Source organism: Triticum urartu, chromosome 1A (assembly GCF_056163025.1).
Source record: "Triticum urartu cultivar PI428250 chromosome 1A, HENAU_Tu73, whole genome shotgun sequence".
Lineage (NCBI taxonomy): Eukaryota > Viridiplantae > Streptophyta > Magnoliopsida > Poales > Poaceae > Triticum > Triticum urartu.
The window spans coordinates 20,500,574-20,525,942 of NC_141873.1; positions in this window are offsets into that span (position 1 = coordinate 20,500,574).

Sequence of the window (25,369 nt, forward strand, 5' to 3'; positions counted from 1 at the left end):
ATTCTACGGTGCCTTATTAGGTTACTTGAATATATTTAATCCTTATTTTCAGTAACCATGCAAATAATCTCTTCTTTTGGACTTTTGTTTAGCAACTACCAATTTAGTTAGTAGTCTGTTGGACTCTTGGACCATGTGTTTTTCTGTTCTCAGTGCAGATGTACTAAATTTTATATTGTATTTCATATGTTGTCTCTAAATTAGACTTGTACCCTAGAAGATAATAATAGGGATATGGTGCACGCATCATGTTATTTTATTTGAAGAAATCTTTTATATATTTTCCTTTTTCCAAGAATAGACTACGAGATTTGTGCCATGCTTGAGGGTAGAATTATTAATTGTGACACTCAGCATGGGTGAAAAGGAAGGTTTACAACCTATTATAAAAGGGAAACACTTACCATTATAAAAGGTCCTAGAAATTCACATTGTTATTGCCCACTACTAATTATTTGTGTTCAAATCATAATACCTTATGTATGTGAGTGTACAAGCTACACCGAGGGAGGCTACAAACAAATGCGAGGTTATAATTGGAAGGACTTCAGTTTCTCTTAGACATTATCTTTGATTTTTGATCATTCTCATAGCAATACCAATTGATATTAATGATTATGTCCATATTCATTTCGGTTGCAAATAGTTGCGAAGAAGTTTCTATCTAATACGTTATATCAACTAATCAAAAACTAACTAGACATCTAGACTGCTAAAGCATAAGATTTACATTGTCAAACAAAGGTGACTTGGAAATGTCAAGTGATGTTAATATCTATATAGAAAATATTCATCTACACAGTTTTAATAAGACATGATAAGAAAAAGAGAAACAATATGCTAATATCCGTCTAACTACAGTATTAAACAAAATGTTTAAGGTCCATATGGTGCACTAAATCACAATATAACATAATATCTTATAGAACTCCTTGACCTGATATTCCAACACATAGCTATTAATTTCTTAGATGTTTGATCTGACGTAAAGAATGATAAAGAGTCACAAAGGTACCGTGCAAGCAATAGCTTTTTTAGAAAAGGGGGATTACCCCCGGCCTCTGCATCTGAGCAATGCATGCAGCCATTTTATTAATTATTCACAAAGACCTTACAAAGTAGTACATCAGGTAGTCTGAAGCCACCATCTTAGCAACATCCGTCGCTATTTCTATCCACTTAATGAAGGTGTGCTGATAGTCCGAGTCTAATACCAAACAGACATCGCACAAATGCCTAACATCTAAAGCCGGAGGCCCCAACCAAGCCACATACTGGGTTTGGGGTATACACCGGTCCGACGCACTCTCATGTGCCGTCGCCGTCATCTTCCACCAATTCATCTTCAGAGCAAAAACTAACGCACCAACCTTGCTAGGCCTCTCTGCCGTCGACGCCACGCCAGACAGCGTCCTCCTCCTGCGCGAGTCCATCTCCTCGCATCGGGCACCGAATCCCCATTGCACCACGCCGCCGAGATTCGCCGTCTTTGATGTGGTAAATGAAAAACCGCTCCACCACTTGTCTCCTCCATCCAGCCGCTGCAAGCAATAGTACATACATCTTCAACAATTCAGTCAATTGAATTGGTCCCTGCGAAGATCCACACTTCTATGTGGATTGTCCATCATATACACTAACAAATGTGGATTAGATATGTGTTGTGGCAGTTTCAGGACAAGCAGGTGCAATAAAGCTCATCCATTAATATAAAGCATCTTATCTTTGCTTAATAATAAAATTTCATGATAGTGATTAAGTAATGTCTGGCCACGTTGCAATTACAGATAAATTGTTCCGGGTTCATATTCGTAAAAATTATTAAACTCCAACCCATGTGAATGCATTGTGCTTGCCTTACATTTGTATAGGAACTTTCTCATAGAAAGGATAAGAATGGATACAAGACTCCTTATATGCTATATCATTTAGTTTTTAGAAATAGCTCGAGGTATTTGTTAAAAAAATTATTTCTATGGTGCATGTCACACGGGTGTTAATAGCAATCGGCCCTCTTATATAAACCTAACTGAAGAAATATGGTCATTTTACGATGTTCCTAAGAAAACTATACATGGTGACGCATTAGTATCTTTCTAAACACAAGTATGTTTTATGACATTCTAATAGCAAAAAGGATTCATTGACAAAAAAGCATTATATAAGGCCTCCAATAATTAATGCTTTGCTTTCATAATTTACTGCACGGTTTCATGACTAGTACTCCGAACTGAGGTATGGATATGGAAATATATAATCGGATAAGAATAAGCAATTTTTAATGTTATAACATCAGTCAAAGAGCAGACATATAAAAACCCATAGCAGATATTATGTCAGCATCACTCAGTTGTCATGCGTCTTGGCCAGCTAACTCAGATTAATCTATTAAAAAAAATCTAAACTGCGAGGTCGTTGGTTCGAGCCAACAACGTATAATTAAGCTTACTTGTAAAATCTGTCTCTTTCTTGTCTTGATATATTTTCATATCCATATTTCAGTTTGGAGTATTCTTAGCGCATCTACAGGCAGAGACACCAAATCTGCCCCCTCAAACGCCTGTGGATGTGCTCGGGGCACTGACTGGGCATGCCTCATATTTTTTTCTCCCACAACCGCATCCCTCACATATGAAACCCTAAACTCATGGAACCGATACAACACTACGTAAATTAAGCCGGATCATAGCTCTTCGACGGAGAAAATGATCATAGTTCATTGACAGACAATGCAAATCGACACTACAAAGTTCTTAAAACATAAATAACACTTACATAAAACGGAAAGGATGGGGGAATTCACCATTTCCTCACCGTCCCCTTCCCCTTGGGGTCGTCGGCGACGCTATGCCCCTCTACCATGTATGCGTCGTTTGAGCACATTTGGCTAGCCAGCCACCGGAGCAGACGGTCCTCCTCCTTGGCATGGCGGGCTGACTTCGTCTTGGCCGCCGCCTCCTTTTTCACCATGAGGGGGACGGGCGCTGCAGAGGAGGAGCTGCCACCGTCGCCTTGGTCGTGACGCGAACACCTCAACGCGATGCGGAGGGCGACATCCTTCACATCGTCAAGCTCCGCATCATGTAGCAGGCTTGATCATTCGCCACCGGAGCTAGCATTGCTGCCGCCGCAGCCCATGGATTGGGATCGGACAGGATCGGAAGTGGAGTTGACAAAGAAGGGAGTGGAGCGGACTGACGAATTGACATTGGCCTAGGGTTCGGCGTATTCGGATATTTATGGTGCAAGGGTGGGGCAGGGCGGGGATGGTTGGAATAGGTACGACGTGGAAGACTCGCCTGGGTGTCCTTATATCCCCCTAGGTTTGGGCTGGATATGAGGGGTGCCGGGCATACCTGATGTTGGAGGACGATTTGAGTGGTCAGGCTGGGTTGCGTTTTTTAAACCGGTTAGCAACCGGGCCGGCCGCCTCGGCGTTGAGGCAGGTTTGCGACGCCCGGCTGTCGATGCTCTTAGGTGGTGTGTAACCCGGTGGTGAAATAATATATTTTTCTATTTTATTAATGCTTTTCGCAGTACATGAACGACTCTACAAATCATCGTATGCAAATCTCCGAATGCAACACCACGCACCAGAGACTTCTATACCACCAGGCCATGCAATATGCTACTCTAGCAAAAACAAAAAAGTCTACCATGCAACCAGGAACATGCCCTTGAGGTAGATCACGGGATCAAATTTTACCACGAGACCTGTAGTCACGGCAGCGAAATTAGAGTAGGTGATGCGTGTTCACAGCTCCTCTGATAAGGTCAGCAATGTAATGCAAGATGAGTCGGATGAGGATTTGTGGCACCGAGGTGGTCCACCCACTGATATCCACGCCTCACGTTACTATAGCCGGATCAGGGCATTAAATGCCTAAATCATTTCCAAATCAGAGATACGTCCGGGATACATCTGTTGAATACCATCCCTAGTGGGTCCATCTTTAAATGATTCATGTACGTTCGATCAACTGTAGTAAAGTCTGCTTGTGGGTGTACTGGAACGAAGGTCTGTTGTGAATCGTGGAAGTTTTTGGGTGAGAACCAGGTTACGATTATGAATTCAATGCAGTAAATGGAGCAGACCAGCAATCCGTTTTGAAACACTCAGCATTGCGCATCAGTGAGTGACATAGCAATTCAGTCAGTAACTTTCAGGTAACAAATTGTCTATTTATTGCTGACAGTCACTAAAAATGTCTATTTATGATCAGATAGCAAAACAGTCTGAGACTTTCAAAGAGCAATTCTATAAGTATTCATCACATAGCAATTGAGACAGTGTCTCTGGTAAAATTCAGAATTTCAGTGTTGAATTAGCAAGCGCTAAACCAAAGCTGAAATGAACAGTGCCAAAGTGGGTTGTGAAAATGTTGAACCATAGATGCCTGGTAATCTGGTATCGGTACATCAAGTTAACTAATTATTACATTGCCAAATGACTAAGCCTTCTCATGATACTGGATAAGATCAAAACATGATCTTGCTGGCTGATTACTCAACTACTAATTAAAAATAGGTTCAGCATTGACGCGACATGTCCGTCAGTAGTTCTTCAGGTAGAGATGAAGAACCCCTGCTAGGTTGAGGATGCCGATGAGGAGGATCCACATGAGAGGGGCTTGGCTGTTCCTAGCTTCACTGGTGCGGAGATGAACAACCTGGGCCACTTCGCACGAAGGACCTTAGGCAGACAGATTGAAAATTCAGAAAACTTTTCAGAGAGAAAAAAATGAGGAAAAAATGACTTGGATAGAACAATAGAAGAGAAACCTCAAAAAAGAAATCTAATCTTGTAAAAAAATAGTTTTGTTAAAGCACATCTAGATGTGCCATAAGTATTGCATATCTTCTGAGCATCTCCAACAGCCGCGCCAAAAGGCGCGCGCGGTAAACTGAGTTTTTAGCGCGCGCAGGACGTTTCGGCGCTCCAGCGGTGGCGGGAATCGTGAGCGCGACTTGCTGAGGGAGAAGATTGTCGGAAGTGCGGAGCAGCAGGATCAGACCACTGCCTTGTTGAAGAGGACCGACGTCATCTTCGAGAAACTTGTGGACGAGAATGCCATGCTGCACATCGAGCGCAGAAGGCTGATGGAGGAATCCGTGGATGCTCTCAAGCAGCATCTAGAGGACAAGAAAGAGCTTGTCGCCGCTCGCCGCGGAGACTAGTTCCCGCGGCCTGCAACAATGCATCAACAAAGTAGAGATCAGCGAGCTAGATCGTTGTCTTCCTTCTTCTTTTGCCTTTCTGTATTTTGGGCGTTGCCGCATGTGGCTTTTTTAATTATGTTTCTAAATATGTAAGACAATTATTATCCACTGTCATCGTCCTTATATTCATCATGCTTGCTATAAGTTGTAGTCGATGCTATATAGGTCCGTCGAATCTTACATCAAGATTGGTGCAATTTTTTTTCCAGATTCTCATTTTTCTCTCTTAAATCACAGTCCAGTGAGACATATAGTCACGTCGTAGAACAGGTGCTCGTGCGCCATTAATGGAGACGTTGGGAGGGAGGTGCGCAGCTGGTAGCGGTCAAAGGGCTCTCCTCCCGATGAGCACGCGCAGGGGTCCGATCGCACGCCTCCCATACTCAAATAGCTACCCCTCACGACACCTCCTAGCCAATCAAAAAAGGGGGCGAGTGGCCGCATGCAATTGGTAAGTAGAACACCCACGGTTTCAATAATACTTGTGTTTCTGATTTGTAACGTAACAGCACTTATTCCAAAATGACTTTGTTGATTGTTAATGTGTGCGCCTTCGTAAATCGGACAAAAAAATAACCATAGCATGTTGGTGCCATGTCATGACACCATGCCACGTTTCATGATTTTCTGGCGTTTTTTGGATTTACAGGAATTAAAAACCCAAGTTTCTCAATCTTTTCGGCCGAGGCACGACGCCTAAATGTTTGAATTTCACACCCATCTCTTGCATGAGACCTAGAAATTCACCCAAATAATGGGAAAAATTGGATTCAATTGTTAACTGGTCCTATCAAAAGTAGGATTGACTATGGATTCGAGCCATCGCACATGGTTTCATAAAGTCTGTATGATTTTCCCGATCTAAATCGAGCAGGTTTCCATGAAGAAGATCTTGTTCAGCATGTGATATTCGATACTGTTAGGAGAAGAAGGACACACATGTGATTTTTCAAACAACTTTGATGCACTGGAGCATGTGCCTGTAGTTCAAATTAGAATTATGCACATTAAATGCGCAGAAACTCATTTAATATATAAAAAAGGCCAAACAAACCCGGTATAATTCCAAAATTTAGCACGGTACTTTTATTTGATCTAATCTGGCAGTGTAAAAAAATTAAGGCGGGGGAAGGCAGTGTACGTATGTCGTTTTGCACACAGAGGTGACACATTCCCTCTCGGAACCAGGAATCTTCTTGAGGGAAGCTTCGGTTTGCAAGAAGCTTACACCAAAGCATGTTCAAATTCGGTCAAAAAAATTACAGCAGCATGTTGGTGCCATGTCATGACACCATGCCAAGTTTGATGATTTTCTAGCGTGTTTTGGATTTACAGGTATTAAAAAACCAAGTTTCTCAATCTTTCCGGTCGAGCCACGACGCCCAGATGTTTGAATTTCGCATCCATCTCTTGCATGGGTCCTAGAAATTCACACAAAGACACACATGTGATTTTTCAAACAACTTTGGTGCACTGGAGCATGTGCTTGTAGTTCACTGCTCCACCATTCAACATATACACGTATCTGGTTTGTGACTTAGAGTCATCCAGATCTGTGTCGAAGCTAGCGTCGACGTAACCCTTTATGACGAGCTCTTCGTCACCTCCATAAACGAGAAACATTTCCTTAGTCCTTTTCAGGTACTTTAGGATATTCTTGACCGCTGTCCAGTGTTCCTTGCCGGGATTACTTTGGTATCTGCCTACCAAACTTACGGCAAGGTTTACATCAGGTCTGGTACATAGCATGGCATACATAATAGAACCTATGTCTGAGGCATAGGGGATGACACTCATCTCTTCTATTTCTTCTGCTGTGGTCGGACATTGAGCTGAGCTCAATTTCACACCTTGTAACACAGGTAAGAACCCCTTCTTAGAATGATCCATATTGAACTTCTTCAATATCTTATCAAGGTATGTGCTTTGTGAAGGACCTATGAGGCGTCTCGATCTATCTCTATAGATTTTGATGCCTAATATATAAGCAGCTTCTCCAAGGTCCTTCATTGAAAAACTCTTATTCAAGTAGGCCTTGATGCTGTCCAAGAGTTCTATATCATTTCCCATCAATAGTATGTCATCTACATATAATATGAGAAATGCTACAGAGCTCCCACTCACTTTCTTGTAAACGCAGGCTTCTCCATAAGTCTGTGTAAACCCAAACGCTTTGATCATCTCATCAAAGCGAATGTTCCAACTCCGAGATGCTTGCACCAGCCCATAAATCGAGCGTTGGAGCTTGCACACCTTGTCAGCATTCTTAGGATCGACAAAACCTTCCGGCTGCATCATATACAATTCTTCCTTAAGGAAACCATTAAGGAATGCCGTTTTGACGTCCATTTGCCATATCTCATAATCGTAGAATGCGGCAATTGCTAACATGATTCGGACGGACTTTAGCTTCGCTACCGGTGAGAAAGTCTCATCGTAGTCAACCCCTTGAACTTGTCGATAACCCTTAGCGACAAGCCGAGCTTTATAGATGGTCACATTACCATCCGCGTTTGTCTTCTTCTTAAAGATCCATTTATTCTCTATGGCCCGCCGTTCAACGGGCAAGTCAGTCAAAGTCCATACTTCGTTTTCATACATGGATCCTATCTCGGATTTCATGGCTTCTAGCCATTTGTCGGAATCCGGGCCCGCCATCGCTTCTTCATAGTTCGAAGGTTCACCGTTGTCTAACAACATAACAACATGATATCCAAGACAGGGTTGCCGTACCACTCTGGTGCGGAACGTGTCCTCGTGGACCTTCGAATCTCAGTAGGAGCTTGATCAGAAGTATCTTGATCATTATCATTAACTTCCTCTCTAGTCGGTGCAGGCACCTCAGGAACATTTTCTTGAGTTGCGCCATTTGCCGGTTCAAGAGGTAATACTTCATCAAGCTCTACTTTCCTCCCACTTACTTCTTTCGAGAGAAACTCTTTCTCTAGAAAGGACCCATTCTTGGCAACAAAGATCTTGCCTTCGGATCTGAGGTAGAAGGTGTACCCAATAGTTTCTTTTGGGTATCCTATGAAGACGCATTTTTCCGACTTGGGTTCGAGCTTCTCAGGTTGAAGTTTCTTCACATAAGCATCGCATCCCCAAACTTTTAGAAACGACAGCTTAGGTTTCTTCCCAAACCATAATTCATACGGTGTCGTCTCAACGGATTTCGACGGAGCCCTATTTAAAGTGAATGCGGCAGTCTCTAAAGCATAGCCCCAAAAAGATAGCGGTAAATCGGTAAGAGACATCATAGACCGCACCATATCCAATAGAGTGCGATTACGACGTTCGGACACACCGTTACGCTGAGGTGTTCCAGGCGGCGTGAGTTGTGAAACTATTCCACATTTTCTTAAGTATGTGCCAAATTCGTGACTCAAGTATTCTCCTCCATGATCTGATCGTAGAAACTTGATTTTCCTGTCACGTTGATTCTCAACCTCACTCTGAAATTCCTTGAACTTTTCAAAGGTTTCAGACTTGTGTTTCATTAAGTAGACATATCCATATCTACTCAAGTCATCAGTGAGGGTGAGAACATAACGATAGCCACCGCGAGCCTCAACACTCATTGGACCGCACACATCAGTATGTATGATTTCCAATAAGTTGGTTGCTCGCTCCATTGTTCCTGAGAACGGAGTCTTGGTCATTTTACCCATGAGGCATGGTTCGCACGTGTCAAATGATTCATAATCAAGAGACTCTAAAAGTCCATCTGCATGGAGCTTCTTCATGCGTTTGACACCTATGTGACCAAGGCGGCAGTGCCACAAGTATGTGGGACTATCATTATCAACCTTACATCTTTTGGTACTCACATTATGAACATGTGTAGTAATACGCCCGAGATTCATTAAGAATAAACCATTCACCATAGGAGCATGACCATAAAACATATCTCTCATATAAATGGAACAACCATTATTCTCAGATTTAAATGAGTAGCCATCTCGAATTAAACGAGATCCCGATACAATGTTCATGCTCAAAGCTGGCACTAAATAACAGTTATTGAGGTTTAAAACTAATCCCGTAGGTAAATGCAGAGGCAGCGTGCGGACGGCGATCACATCGACCTTGGAACCATTCCCGACGCGCATCGTCACCTCGTCCTTCGCCAGTCTCCGTTTATTCCACAACTCCTGCTGTGAGTTACAAATATGAGCAACGGCACCGGTATCAAATACCCAGGAGTCACTACGAGTACTGGTAAGGTACACATCAATTACATGTATATCAAATATACCTTTGGCGTTGCCGGCCTTCTTGTCCGCTAAGTATTTGGGGCAGTTCCGTTTCCAGTGACCCTTCCCTTTGCAATAAAAGCACTCAGTCTCGGGCTTGGGTCCATTCTTTGGCTTCTCCCCGGCAGCTTGCTTGCCGGGCGCGGCAACCTCCTTGCCGTCCTTCTTGAAGTTCTTTTTACCCTTGCCTTTCTTGAACTTAGTGGTTTTATTGACCATCAACACTTGATGTTCCTTCTTGACTTCCACCTCCGCTGATTTCAGCATTGAGAACAACTCAGGAATGGTCTTTTGCATCCCCTGCATGTTGAAGTTCATCACAAAGCTCTTGTAGCTTGGTGGAAGCGACTGGAGGATTCTGTCAATGACCGCATCATCCGGGAGATTAACTCCCAGCTGATACAAGCGGTTGTGTAACCCAGACATAGTGAGTATGTGCTCACTGACTGAACTATTTTCCTCCATCTTACAGCTGAAGAACTTATCGGAGACTTCATATCTCTCGATCCAGGCATGAGCTTGAAAAACCATTTTCAGCTCTTCGAACATCTCGTATGCTCCATGTCTCTCAAAACGCTTTTGGAGCCCCGGCTCTAAGCTGTAAAGCATGCCGCACTGAACGAGGGAGTAGTCGTCAACACGTGTCTGCCAAGCGTTCATAACGTCTTGGTTCTGTGGGACGGGTGGATCACCTAGCGGTGCTTGTAGGACATAATCTTTCTTGGCAGCTATGAGGATGATCCTCAGGTTCCGGACCCAGTCCGTATAGTTGCTGCCATCGTCTTTCAGCTTGGTTTTCTCTAGGAACGCGTTGAAGTTGAGGACTACGTGGGCCATTTGATCTACAAGACATAGTGTAAAATATTTTAGACTAAGTTCATGATAATTAAGTTCATCTAATCAAATTATTAATGAACTCCCACTTAGATTAGAAATCCCTCTAGTCATCTAAGTATTACATGATCCGAGTTAACTAGGCCGTGTCCGATCATCACGTGAGACAGACTAGTCAACGTCGGTGAACATCTTCATGTTGATCGTATCTTCTATACGACTCATGCTCGACCTTTCGGTCTTCTGTGTTCCGAGGCCATGTCTGTACATGCTAGGCTCGTCAAGTTAACCCCAAGTGTTTTGCATGTGTTCTGAGGCCATGTCTGTACATGCTAGGCTCGTCAACACCCGCTGTATGTGAACGTAAGGATCCATCACTCCCGATCATCACGGCGTGCTTAGAAACGACGAACTTTAGGAAGGGTGCACAGTTAGGGGAGAACGCTTCTTGAAATTGTTATGAGGGATCATCTTATTTACTACCGTCGTTCTAAGTAAACAAGATGCAAAACATGATAAACATCACATGTAATCAAATAATTAACGTGACATGATATGGCCAATATCACATAGCTCCTTTGATCTCCATCTTGGGGCTCCATGATCATCCTGTCACCGGCTTGACACCATGATCTCCATCATCATGATCTCCATGATCGTGTCTCCATGAAGTTGCTCGCCAACCATTACTTCTACTACTATGGCTAACGCGTTTAGCAATAAAGTAAAGTAATTTACATGGCGTTTCTCGATGACACGCAGGTCATATAAAAGAATAAAGACAACTCCTATGGCTCCTGCCGGTTGTCATACTCATCGACATGCAAGTCGTGATTCCTATTACAATAGCATGAACATCTCATACATCACATATAGATCATTCATCATTCATCACAACTTTGGCCATATCATATCACAAACCACTTGCTGCAAAAACAAGTTAGACGTCCTCTAATTGTTGTTGCAAGTTTTACGTGGCTGATTTAGGGTTCTAGCAAGAACGTCTTCTTACCTACGTTAAAGCCACAACGTGATTTGTCAACTTCTATTTACCCTTCATAAGGACCCTGTTCATCGAATCCGCTCCAACTAAAGTGGGAGAGACAGACACCCGCCAGCCACCTTATGCAACTAGTGCATGTTAGTCGGTGGAACCGGTCTCACGTAAGCGTACGTGTAAGGTTGGTCCGGGCCGCTTCATCCCACAATACCGCTGAAGCAAGAAAAGACTAGTAACGGCAAGAAAGTTGACAAATCTACGCCCACAACTCATTGTGTTCTACTCGCGCAAGAAGAACTACGCATAGACCTAGCTCATGATGCCACTGTTGGGGAACGTTGCAGAAAACAAAAATTTTCCTACTCGTTTCACCAAGATCATCTAGGAGTTCATCTAGCAACGAGTCATTGGATGCATCTAAATACCTTTGTAGATCGCGCACGGAAGCGTTCAAAAGAACGGTGATGATGTAGTCGAACACGACGTGATCCAAATCACCGATGACCAAGCGCCGAACGGACGGCACCTCCGCGTTCAACACACGTACGGGACGGGAGACGTCTCCTCCTTCTTGATCCAGCAAGGGGGAAGGAGAGGTTGATGAAGATCCAGCAGCACGACGGCGTGGTGGTGGATGCAGGGCGTCACAGTAGCAGGGCTTCGCCTATACTGCGAGAGAGAGACGTAACGGGGAGAGAGGGAGGCGCCAGGGGCTGGTGTGTTAAGTCCCTCCTCTCCCCCACTATATATAGGAGGGCCAAGGGGGGGTGGTGCGCAGCCTAGGAGATCTGATCTCCTAGGTGCGGCGGCCAGGGGGAGGATTCCCACCCCCCCAAGGCACCCAGAGGTGCCTTCCACCACTTGGACTCCTCCCCTTTGGAAACCCTAGGCGCATGGGCCTAGTGGGGCTGGTGCCCTTGGCCCATGAAGGCCAAGGCGCACCCCCTACGGCCCATGTGGCCCCCCGGGACAGGTGGCCCCACCCGGTGGGCCCCCGGGACCCCTCCGGTGGTTCCGGTACAATACCGATAACCCCAAAACTTGTCCCGATGGCCGAAACAGCATTTCCTATATATAATTCTTTACCTCCGGACCATCCCGGAACTCCTCGTGACGTCCGGGATCTCATCCGGGACTCCGAACAACATTCGGGTTTCTGCATATACATATCTTCATAACCCTAGCGTCACCGAACCTTAAGTGTGTAGACCCTATGGGTTCGGGAGACAAGCAGACATGACCGAGACGACTCTCCGGTCAATAACCAACAGCGGGATCTGGATACCCATGTTGGTTCCCACATGCTCCACGATGATCTCATCGGATGAACCACGATGTCAAGGATTCAATCAACCCCGTATGCAATTCCCTTTGTCAATCGATATGTTACTTGCCCGAGATTCGATCGTCGGTATCCCAATACCTCGTTCAATCTCTTTACCGGCAAGTCACTTTACTCATACCGTAATGCATGATCCCGTGACCAGACACTTGGTCACTTTGAGCTCATTATGATGATGCATTACCGAGTGGGCCCAGTGATACCTCTCCGTCATACGGAGTGACAAATCCCAGTCTTGATCCATGTCAACCCAACAGACACTTTCGGAGATACCCGTAGTCTACCTTTATAGTCACCCAGTTACGTTGTGAGGTTTCGTATACCCAAAGCACTCCTACGGTATCCGGGAGTTACACGATCTCATGGTCTAAGGAAAAGATACTTTGACATTGGAAAACTCTAGCAAACAAACTATACGATCTTGTGCTATGTTTAGGATTGGGTCTAGTCCATCACATCATTCTCCTAATGATGTGATCTCGTTATCAATGACATCTAATGTCCATAGTCAGGAAACCATGACTATCTGTTGATCAACGACCTAGTCAACTAGAGGCTCACTAGGGACATGTTGGTGTCTGTTATTCACACATGCATTACGATTTCCGGATAACACAATTATAGCATGAATAAAGACAATTATCATGAACAAGGAAATATAATAATAATGCTTTTATTATTGCCTCTAGGGCATATTTCCAACAGTTAAAAAATAACAAAAGTAGTAAAAAGAAAAAGAAAGATGTTAAGTAACAAGTAGCTAGTTAAAACTTCTTACTTGGGAGATATGTTCATTACTGGATGTCTTCTGGCTCATGAAACCGGAAAAACTTGATGCATTTCCTTTTCCAGCTTCTTTGCTCTGAATCTGAGGTAACAAAGCAGTCTTGTCTGGTAGAAGTAAGTACTCAAAACTTGTCGTGCTCGCTGCTCTTGTTTCATTGATCTTCGCTTCTAGCACCTTGTCCTGCACTGTAACCTTGTTTTCTCTTCCTAGTTCATCTTCGATGCTGACTTGGGTGTGCTAAGTTGCGATTGCGCTCGGGTCGGGGCGGTGGCAACTACAAAGAAAAAAACTAACAATAAATAAAAAATGGAACCGATTTCATTGGCGCCGACAACCCTCCGCCCCGACCCCTGGTTGCGATGACGTTATATGTCTTGCAATTGTGCTTGGGTGTGCTGACTTGCGATTGTGCTCGGGTTGGGGCGGTTGCAACTACAAACAAAAAAATGGAACCGATCCCATCGATGCCGACAGCCCTCCGCCCTGACCCCCGGTTGCGGTCACGTTATTTGGTCTTGCAATTGTGCTTGGGTGTGCTAAGTTGCAATTGCGCTCGAGTCGGGGCAGTTGCAACTTCAAAGAAAAAAAACAAACAATAAATAAAAAAATGGAACCGATCTCATCGGCGCCGACAACCCTCCACCTCGACCCCCGGTTACGGTCACGTTATATGTCTTGCAAATTGCGCTTGAGTGTGCTAAGTTGCGATTGCGCTCGGGTCAGGGCGGTGGCAACTACAAAGAAAAAAATAACAATAAATAAAAAATGGAACCGATTTCATCGGCGCCGACAACCCTCCGCCCCGACCCCCGGTTGCGCTTGTGTGTACCGAGTCGCGATTGCGCTCGGGTTGGGGCGGTTGCAACTACAACAACAAAAAAACCTAACAAAAAGAAAATGGAAACCGATTTCATCAACGCCAACAACCCTCCACCCATTTGGGCTTGGGTGTGCTGAGTTGCGATTGCGCTTGGGTTGGGGCATTTGAGACTACAACAAAAAAAACCTAACAAAAAAATGGTAACCAATTTTCATCGACGTCGACAAACCCTCCCCCCGACTCCCGGTTACGCTTGGTTCTGCTAAGTTGCAGTTACACTCAGGGGGAGGGTTGTACTAAGAAAAAACTAAGAAAAAAACGCCGTCGCCGACCACCTTAAAGTTCAACCCAGACACCTGCTTAAACTTATTCCTTGCAGTGCATGAAATATTCTGTTGACAAAACAAAAAAAAGAAAAAGGAAAAACATGAAAAATATCAAAAAAGAAAAAAATGCTTTCATGTTAATAAAATGACGGCAAGAAAAAAAGCCGCCGCCAACCACCTTAAAGTTCAACCCAGACACCTGCTTAAACTTATTCTTTGCAATGCATGGAATGTTCTGTTGACAAAAAAAAGGAAAAACATGAAAAATATCAAAAAAAGAAAAAAATGCTTTCATGTTAATAAAATGACGGCAAGAAAAAAATAATTAAGAAAACAAGAAAAAAGATTACCGCTGAAGCTTCAGAGTCATCACGGATAACAATGTGAAAACTCTGCTCATTATCGCTCGCACAATGCGAATGGCAGATTGGGCACACCATCCTACATATACGGGGAAAACACAAAAAAACATGACCTTGGGACGAATTAGAAGGTAAAGGTATTACACAAAAATGTGGTGTAGAAGAAAACAAAAAAATCAATAAAAAAGTTAAGGTCTGCATTCCCATAACAAAAAAAACAAAAGAAAGGGCATGACACGTTACAGTACTGGAGGCCGCTGATATATTGAAGCAAATATGCAGCAGCCACGATTTCAGAAAAAATTGAAGCCACTCCGTCGGCAACAAGATTTGCTCATAAAAAACTAGCAGATTCTATTCTAGGCAGGCCTGGGCTTTTGTGTCAAAAACAGTCCGGGCCGGACTGCAAAGACAAAAAAAAAAGGGAGCCGGGTCGCGAGCCGAACGGCGCACACACGTCGCTACGAAGCTCTCCATGTTGACAAACACGAATCGCTGCGCGGCTGGATCCGTCGGTTGGAAAAGTGAATGAGACCAATCTATTTCTCATTCGAATGAGTTTTAGCAAATCCGCATTTTATAAGCCAAAGCGGAAAATGTAGCGTGCACGGGACCTCCCGTGCTTGCATCGGCTGTTCGGTGTCCGAGCCCTCCTGAAGTTTTCTTTTTCATTGTTTATCTAATACTAAATCAGAAAATCTTATCTTTTTTTTTTGAGGGAAAGCCATCATGATGGTTTATATTTCATGTGAAAATAAGGATACATCGTTTGAAAGGAAGTCCACTAGAAATCCCGGAGGCTCCGATTTCCAAACAATAGTTCGAGAGGACTCCGTATTCCTAGACAACACATCGGCCACCATATTGGCTTCTCTAGGACAGTGATTAAAAACAATAAAACTAAAATTACGAGCTAAGAAAATACATTCTTCAAAGATTGCCGCCGCATGTCTGAGGAAGTTCCTGCCGTTCTGCATAACATCAATCACCTCTATGCAGTCCGCTTCGACATAAAGTTTGTTGCAACCCATATCATTAGCAAGTAACAACCCATTTCTCAGAGCCCTTACTTCTGCCGTCGCCGCATCCTCCACAAAGGGAATGTCCCCGCACGAAGCAGCTATAAAATTTCCCATGTCATCTCGCAGGATAGCTCCTGTACTCCCAGAGCCGCTGTCCATCTCAAATCCCGCGTCGACGTTCAATTTTATAATTCCCTCAGGTGGCCTCTCCTAGCCGTGCCTCCTGATCTTTGTGTTCTTATTTCTAGCTCTCGTGAAATTTTTAGCTAGAGCCGTAATAGCCTGCGCTGATCTGGACGGGTCATGTAGAAACTCCTCGTGGGTGTAGCGGCGACGCTCCCACCACACATACCATACAGTGGTTGCCACCAGTGCATTGCGTTGGACTCCCGCCACCGTTGCCTGTAGGCTGCTCTTGGACAGAAACATGTCAGCTAGTACTGATCCTCCCTCACGTTGTGCAGTACATACCTCAGCCACCAATTGTCCTAGACCCAGGATGCGCCACACATCTTGTACTGGTGGGCATAAGAATAGGGCATGTTTAATACTCTCACAATCGATACTACACATAGGACATTGCGAACTCGTGATCATATTTCTATTTGCTAGAACCCCCAGACAAGGGATGGCTCCAAGTAAGGCTCTCCACACATGAATCTTTATCTTGGCTGGTACACTTAATTTCAAAATGGTACTCCAAATAGGACTAGTACCTGAGGATTGAACTGAGTTTGTCATTCTCAACTTTCGTCCATGTTGGTGTTCCCACTCTTCATGATAAGCTGACCGTACAGAAAAAATACCGTTCTTATTGCAGTGCCAAGAGACAAAATCATTCATCATACCTATAGCCAGAGGTATATTCAGAATACGATGTACATCGACTGGCCAAAATAATTCATTAAGCAACTGCTCATCCCAAACTCTATTCTCTTCATCTATCAACTCAGAGACACGTGTGATAACAATATTACCCCTCGGGGTCATTACCCCCCGTGTAGGGCTGTCATGGATCCTCCCATATGTTTATTTGAGAGCCATCCCCTACTCTCCATATATGCCCTCTCTTGAAAGTTTGTATCCCACTCCATAGGCTCTGCCATGTATAAGAACTACCCTTCTTAAGACTACAATTCAGAAGGTCACCCTCAGGAAAATATTTAGCCTTCAACGCTCTCGCACAAAGTGATTCTGGTTCAGACAACAACCTCCAACACTGCTTAGCCAAAAGTGCCATCTTAAAACAGTGCAAGTCTCTGAATCCCATGCCTCCTCTCTCTTTTGGAACACACATCTTCCACCATGCAAACCAATGCATATGTTTTTTTATATCATCATCGCCCCACCAATATTTAGACATGGCCGTTGTAATGCTATTGCACACCTGTTTGGGCAATTTAAAAACTGACATAGCATACGACGGGATAGCCTGTAACATTGCCTTCAGCAAGACCTCCCTACCTCCCACGGATAACAATTTTTCTTTCCATCCCCTTATTCTGCACAGAACTCTGTCAATAAGATGTTGAAAACAATCTGACCTGTCAATTCCCACAATTGGGGGTAGTCCCAAATATTTGTCCGTGATCGCCTCTGCCATAATATTTAGAGTTGTGCACACCTCCACTCGAGTTTCAACAGGGGTACATGGGCTAAAGAAAATACTCGATTTAGCTTCACTCACCAGTTGTCCCGAGGCAGCACAGTAATTATCCAGTGCTCTCCGAAGACTATTAGCATTTGCTGCATCGGCCCTCATAAGGATAAGAGAGTCATCGGCAAACAGTAGATGTGAAACCGGTGGGGTGTCCCAGCAAACCCGAACTCCAAGCAAATTACCCGCCTCCTCTTCATGCATAATCAAGCTAGAAAGGCCTTCAGCACAAAGCAAGAATAAGTATTAAACAAAATGCTAATATCCGTCTAACTACAGTATTAAACAAAATGTTTAAGGTCCATATGGTGCACTAAATCACAATATAACATAATATCTTATAGAACTCCTTGACCTGATATTCCAACACATAGCTATTAATTTCTTAGATGTTTGATCTGACGTAAAGAATGATAAAGAGTCACAAAGGTACCGTGCAAGCAATAGCTTTTTTAGAAAAGGGGGATTACCCCCGGCCTCTGCATCTGAGCAATGCATGCAGCCATTTTATTAATTATTCACAAAGACCTTACAAAGTAGTACATCAGGTAGTCTGAAGCCACCATCTTAGCAACATCCGTCGCTATTTCTATCCACTTAATGAAGGTGTGCTGATAGTCCGAGTCTAATACCAAACAGACATCGCACAAATGCCTAACATCTAAAGCCGGAGGCCCCAACCAAGCCACATACTGGGTTTGGGGTATACACCGGTCCGACGCACTCTCATGTGCCGTCGCCGTCATCTTCCACCAATTCATCTTCAGAGCAAAAACTAACGCACCAACCTTGCTAGGCCTCTCTGCCGTCGACGCCACGCCAGACAGCGTCCTCCTCCTGCGCGAGTCCATCTCCTCGCATCGGGCACCGAATCCCCATTGCACCACGCCGCCGAGATTCGCCGTCTTTGATGTGGTAAATGAAAAACCGCTCCACCACTTGTCTCCTCCATCCAGCCGCTGCAAGCAATAGTACATACATCTTCAACAATTCAGTCAATTGAATTGGTCCCTGCGAAGATCCACACTTCTATGTGGATTGTCCATCATATACACTAACAAATGTGGATTAGATATGTGTTGTGGCAGTTTCAGGACAAGCAGGTGCAATAAAGCTCATCCATTAATATAAAGCATCTTATCTTTGCTTAATAATAAAATTTCATGATAGTGATTAAGTAATGTCTGGCCACGTTGCAATTACAGATAAATTGTTCCGGGTTCATATTCGTAAAAATTATTAAACTCCAACCCATGTGAATGCATTGTGCTTGCCTTACATTTGTATAGGAACTTTCTCATAGAAAGGATAAGAATGGATACAAGACTCCTTATATGCTATATCATTTAGTTTTTAGAAATAGCTCGAGGTATTTGTTAAAAAAATTATTTCTATGGTGCATGTCACACGGGTGTTAATAGCAATCGGCCCTCTTATATAAACCTAACTGAAGAAATATGGTCATTTTACGATGTTCCTAAGAAAACTATACATGGTGACGCATTAGTATCTTTCTAAACACAAGTATGTTTTATGACATTCTAATAGCAAAAAGGATTCATTGACAAAAAAGCATTATATAAGGCCTCCAATAATTAATGCTTTGCTTTCATAATTTACTGCACGGTTTCATGACTAGTACTCCGAACTGAGGTATGGATATGGAAATATATAATCGGATAAGAATAAGCAATTTTTAATGTTATAACATCAGTCAAAGAGCAGACATATAAAAACCCATAGCAGATATTATGTCAGCATCACTCAGTTGTCATGCGTCTTGGCCAGCTAACTCAGATTAATCTATTAAAAAAAATCTAAACTGCGAGGTCGTTGGTTCGAGCCAACAACGTATAATTAAGCTTACTTGTAAAATCTGTCTCTTTCTTGTCTTGATATATTTTCATATCCATATTTCAGTTTGGAGTATTCTTAGCGCATCTACAGGCAGAGACACCAAATCTGCCCCCTCAAACGCCTGTGGATGTGCTCGGGGCACTGACTGGGCATGCCTCATATTTTTTTCTCCCACAACCGCATCCCTCACATATGAAACCCTAAACTCATGGAACCGATACAACACTACGTAAATTAAGCCGGATCATAGCTCTTCGACGGAGAAAATGATCATAGTTCATTGACAGACAATGCAAATCGACACTACAAAGTTCTTAAAACATAAATAACACTTACATAAAACGGAAAGGATGGGGGAATTCACCATTTCCTCACCGTCCCCTTCCCCTTGGGGTCGTCGGCGACGCTATGCCCCTCTACCATGTATGCGTCGTTTGAGCACATTTGGCTAGCCAGCCACCGGAGCAGACGGTCCTCCTCCTTGGCATGGCGGGCTGACTTCGTCTTGGCCGCCGCCTCCTTTTTCACCATGAGGGGGACGGGCGCTGCAGAGGAGGAGCTGCCACCGTCGCCTTGGTCGTGACGCGAACACCTCAACGCGATGCGGAGGGCGACATCCTTCACATCGTCAAGCTCCGCATCATGTAGCAGGCTTGATCATTCGCCACCGGAGCTAGCATTGCTGCCGCCGCAGCCCATGGATTGGGATCGGACAGGATCGGAAGTGGAGTTGACAAAGAAGGGAGTGGAGCGGACTGACGAATTGACATTGGCCTAGGGTTCGGCGTATTCGGATATTTATGGTGCAAGGGTGGGGCAGGGCGGGGATGGTTGGAATAGGTACGACGTGGAAGACTCGCCTGGGTGTCCTTATATCCCCCTAGGTTTGGGCTGGATATGAGGGGTGCCGGGCATACCTGATGTTGGAGGACGATTTGAGTGGTCAGGCTGGGTTGCGTTTTTTAAACCGGTTAGCAACCGGGCCGGCCGCCTCGGCGTTGAGGCAGGTTTGCGACGCCCGGCTGTCGATGCTCTTAGGTGGTGTGTAACCCGGTGGTGAAATAATATATTTTTCTATTTTATTAATGCTTTTCGCAGTACATGAACGACTCTACAAATCATCGTATGCAAATCTCCGAATGCAACACCACGCACCAGAGACTTCTATACCACCAGGCCATGCAATATGCTACTCTAGCAAAAACAAAAAAGTCTACCATGCAACCAGGAACATGCCCTTGAGGTAGATCACGGGATCAAATTTTACCACGAGACCTGTAGTCACGGCAGCGAAATTAGAGTAGGTGATGCGTGTTCACAGCTCCTCTGATAAGGTCAGCAATGTAATGCAAGATGAGTCGGATGAGGATTTGTGGCACCGAGGTGGTCCACCCACTGATATCCACGCCTCACGTTACTATAGCCGGATCAGGGCATTAAATGCCTAAATCATTTCCAAATCAGAGATACGTCCGGGATACATCTGTTGAATACCATCCCTAGTGGGTCCATCTTTAAATGATTCATGTACGTTCGATCAACTGTAGTAAAGTCTGCTTGTGGGTGTACTGGAACGAAGGTCTGTTGTGAATCGTGGAAGTTTTTGGGTGAGAACCAGGTTACGATTATGAATTCAATGCAGTAAATGGAGCAGACCAGCAATCCGTTTTGAAACACTCAGCATTGCGCATCAGTGAGTGACATAGCAATTCAGTCAGTAACTTTCAGGTAACAAATTGTCTATTTATTGCTGACAGTCACTAAAAATGTCTATTTATGATCAGATAGCAAAACAGTCTGAGACTTTCAAAGAGCAATTCTATAAGTATTCATCACATAGCAATTGAGACAGTGTCTCTGGTAAAATTCAGAATTTCAGTGTTGAATTAGCAAGCGCTAAACCAAAGCTGAAATGAACAGTGCCAAAGTGGGTTGTGAAAATGTTGAACCATAGATGCCTGGTAATCTGGTATCGGTACATCAAGTTAACTAATTATTACATTGCCAAATGACTAAGCCTTCTCATGATACTGGATAAGATCAAAACATGATCTTGCTGGCTGATTACTCAACTACTAATTAAAAATAGGTTCAGCATTGACGCGACATGTCCGTCAGTAGTTCTTCAGGTAGAGATGAAGAACCCCTGCTAGGTTGAGGATGCCGATGAGGAGGATCCACATGAGAGGGGCTTGGCTGTTCCTAGCTTCACTGGTGCGGAGATGAACAACCTGGGCCACTTCGCACGAAGGACCTTAGGCAGACAGATTGAAAATTCAGAAAACTTTTCAGAGAGAAAAAAATGAGGAAAAAATGACTTGGATAGAACAATAGAAGAGAAACCTCAAAAAAGAAATCTAATCTTGTAAAAAAATAGTTTTGTTAAAGCACATCTAGATGTGCCATAAGTATTGCATATCTTCTGAGCATCTCCAACAGCCGCGCCAAAAGGCGCGCGCGGTAAACTGAGTTTTTAGCGCGCGCAGGACGTTTCGGCGCTCCAGCGGTGGCGGGAATCGTGAGCGCGACTTGCTGAGGGAGAAGATTGTCGGAAGTGCGGAGCAGCAGGATCAGACCACTGCCTTGTTGAAGAGGACCGACGTCATCTTCGAGAAACTTGTGGACGAGAATGCCATGCTGCACATCGAGCGCAGAAGGCTGATGGAGGAATCCGTGGATGCTCTCAAGCAGCATCTAGAGGACAAGAAAGAGCTTGTCGCCGCTCGCCGCGGAGACTAGTTCCCGCGGCCTGCAACAATGCATCAACAAAGTAGAGATCAGCGAGCTAGATCGTTGTCTTCCTTCTTCTTTTGCCTTTCTGTATTTTGGGCGTTGCCGCATGTGGCTTTTTTAATTATGTTTCTAAATATGTAAGACAATTATTATCCACTGTCATCGTCCTTATATTCATCATGCTTGCTATAAGTTGTAGTCGATGCTATATAGGTCCGTCGAATCTTACATCAAGATTGGTGCAATTTTTTTTCCAGATTCTCATTTTTCTCTCTTAAATCACAGTCCAGTGAGACATATAGTCACGTCGTAGAACAGGTGCTCGTGCGCCATTAATGGAGACGTTGGGAGGGAGGTGCGCAGCTGGTAGCGGTCAAAGGGCTCTCCTCCCGATGAGCACGCGCAGGGGTCCGATCGCACGCCTCCCATACTCAAATAGCTACCCCTCACGACACCTCCTAGCCAATCAAAAAAGGGGGCGAGTGGCCGCATGCAATTGGTAAGTAGAACACCCACGGTTTCAATAATACTTGTGTTTCTGATTTGTAACGTAACAGCACTTATTCCAAAATGACTTTGTTGATTGTTAATGTGTGCGCCTTCGTAAATCGGACAAAAAAATAACCATAGCATGTTGGTGCCATGTCATGACACCATGCCACGTTTCATGATTTTCTGGCGTTTTTTGGATTTACAGGAATTAAAAACCCAAGTTTCTCAATCTTTTCGGCCGAGGCACGACGCCTAAATGTTTGAATTTCACACCCATCTCTTGCATGAGACCTAGAAATTCACCCAAATAATGGGAAAAATTGGATTCAATTGTTAACTGGTCCTATCAAAAGTAGGATTGACTATGGATTCGAGCCATCGCACATGGTTTCATAAAGTCTGTATGATTTTCCCGATCTAAATCGAGCAGGTTTCCATGAAGAAGATCTTGTTCAGCATGTGATATTCGATACTGTTAGGAGAAGAAGGACACACATGTGATTTTTCAAACAACTTTGATGCACTGGAGCATGTGCCTGTAGTTCAAATTAGAATTATGCACATTAAATGCGCAGAAACTCATTTAATATATAAAAAAGGCCAAACAAACCCGGTATAATTCCAAAATTTAGCACGGTACTTTTATTTGATCTAATCTGGCAGTGTAAAAAAATTAAGGCGGGGGAAGGCAGTGTACGTATGTCGTTTTGCACACAGAGGTGACACATTCCCTCTCGGAACCAGGAATCTTCTTGAGGGAAGCTTCGGTTTGCAAGAAGCTTACACCAAAGCATGTTCAAATTCGGTCAAAAAAATTACAGCAGCATGTTGGTGCCATGTCATGACACCATGCCAAGTTTGATGATTTTCTAGCGTGTTTTGGATTTACAGGTATTAAAAAACCAAGTTTCTCAATCTTTCCGGTCGAGCCACGACGCCCAGATGTTTGAATTTCGCATCCATCTCTTGCATGGGTCCTAGAAATTCACACAAAGACACACATGTGATTTTTCAAACAACTTTGGTGCACTGGAGCATGTGCTTGTAGTTCACTGCTCCACCATTCAACATATACACGTATCTGGTTTGTGACTTAGAGTCATCCAGATCTGTGTCGAAGCTAGCGTCGACGTAACCCTTTATGACGAGCTCTTCGTCACCTCCATAAACGAGAAACATTTCCTTAGTCCTTTTCAGGTACTTTAGGATATTCTTGACCGCTGTCCAGTGTTCCTTGCCGGGATTACTTTGGTATCTGCCTACCAAACTTACGGCAAGGTTTACATCAGGTCTGGTACATAGCATGGCATACATAATAGAACCTATGTCTGAGGCATAGGGGATGACACTCATCTCTTCTATTTCTTCTGCTGTGGTCGGACATTGAGCTGAGCTCAATTTCACACCTTGTAACACAGGTAAGAACCCCTTCTTAGAATGATCCATATTGAACTTCTTCAATATCTTATCAAGGTATGTGCTTTGTGAAGGACCTATGAGGCGTCTCGATCTATCTCTATAGATTTTGATGCCTAATATATAAGCAGCTTCTCCAAGGTCCTTCATTGAAAAACTCTTATTCAAGTAGGCCTTGATGCTGTCCAAGAGTTCTATATCATTTCCCATCAATAGTATGTCATCTACATATAATATGAGAAATGCTACAGAGCTCCCACTCACTTTCTTGTAAACGCAGGCTTCTCCATAAGTCTGTGTAAACCCAAACGCTTTGATCATCTCATCAAAGCGAATGTTCCAACTCCGAGATGCTTGCACCAGCCCATAAATCGAGCGTTGGAGCTTGCACACCTTGTCAGCATTCTTAGGATCGACAAAACCTTCCGGCTGCATCATATACAATTCTTCCTTAAGGAAACCATTAAGGAATGCCGTTTTGACGTCCATTTGCCATATCTCATAATCGTAGAATGCGGCAATTGCTAACATGATTCGGACGGACTTTAGCTTCGCTACCGGTGAGAAAGTCTCATCGTAGTCAACCCCTTGAACTTGTCGATAACCCTTAGCGACAAGCCGAGCTTTATAGATGGTCACATTACCATCCGCGTTTGTCTTCTTCTTAAAGATCCATTTATTCTCTATGGCCCGCCGTTCAACGGGCAAGTCAGTCAAAGTCCATACTTCGTTTTCATACATGGATCCTATCTCGGATTTCATGGCTTCTAGCCATTTGTCGGAATCCGGGCCCGCCATCGCTTCTTCATAGTTCGAAGGTTCACCGTTGTCTAACAACATAACAACATGATATCCAAGACAGGGTTGCCGTACCACTCTGGTGCGGAACGTGTCCTCGTGGACCTTCGAATCTCAGTAGGAGCTTGATCAGAAGTATCTTGATCATTATCATTAACTTCCTCTCTAGTCGGTGCAGGCACCTCAGGAACATTTTCTTGAGTTGCGCCATTTGCCGGTTCAAGAGGTAATACTTCATCAAGCTCTACTTTCCTCCCACTTACTTCTTTCGAGAGAAACTCTTTCTCTAGAAAGGACCCATTCTTGGCAACAAAGATCTTGCCTTCGGATCTGAGGTAGAAGGTGTACCCAATAGTTTCTTTTGGGTATCCTATGAAGACGCATTTTTCCGACTTGGGTTCGAGCTTCTCAGGTTGAAGTTTCTTCACATAAGCATCGCATCCCCAAACT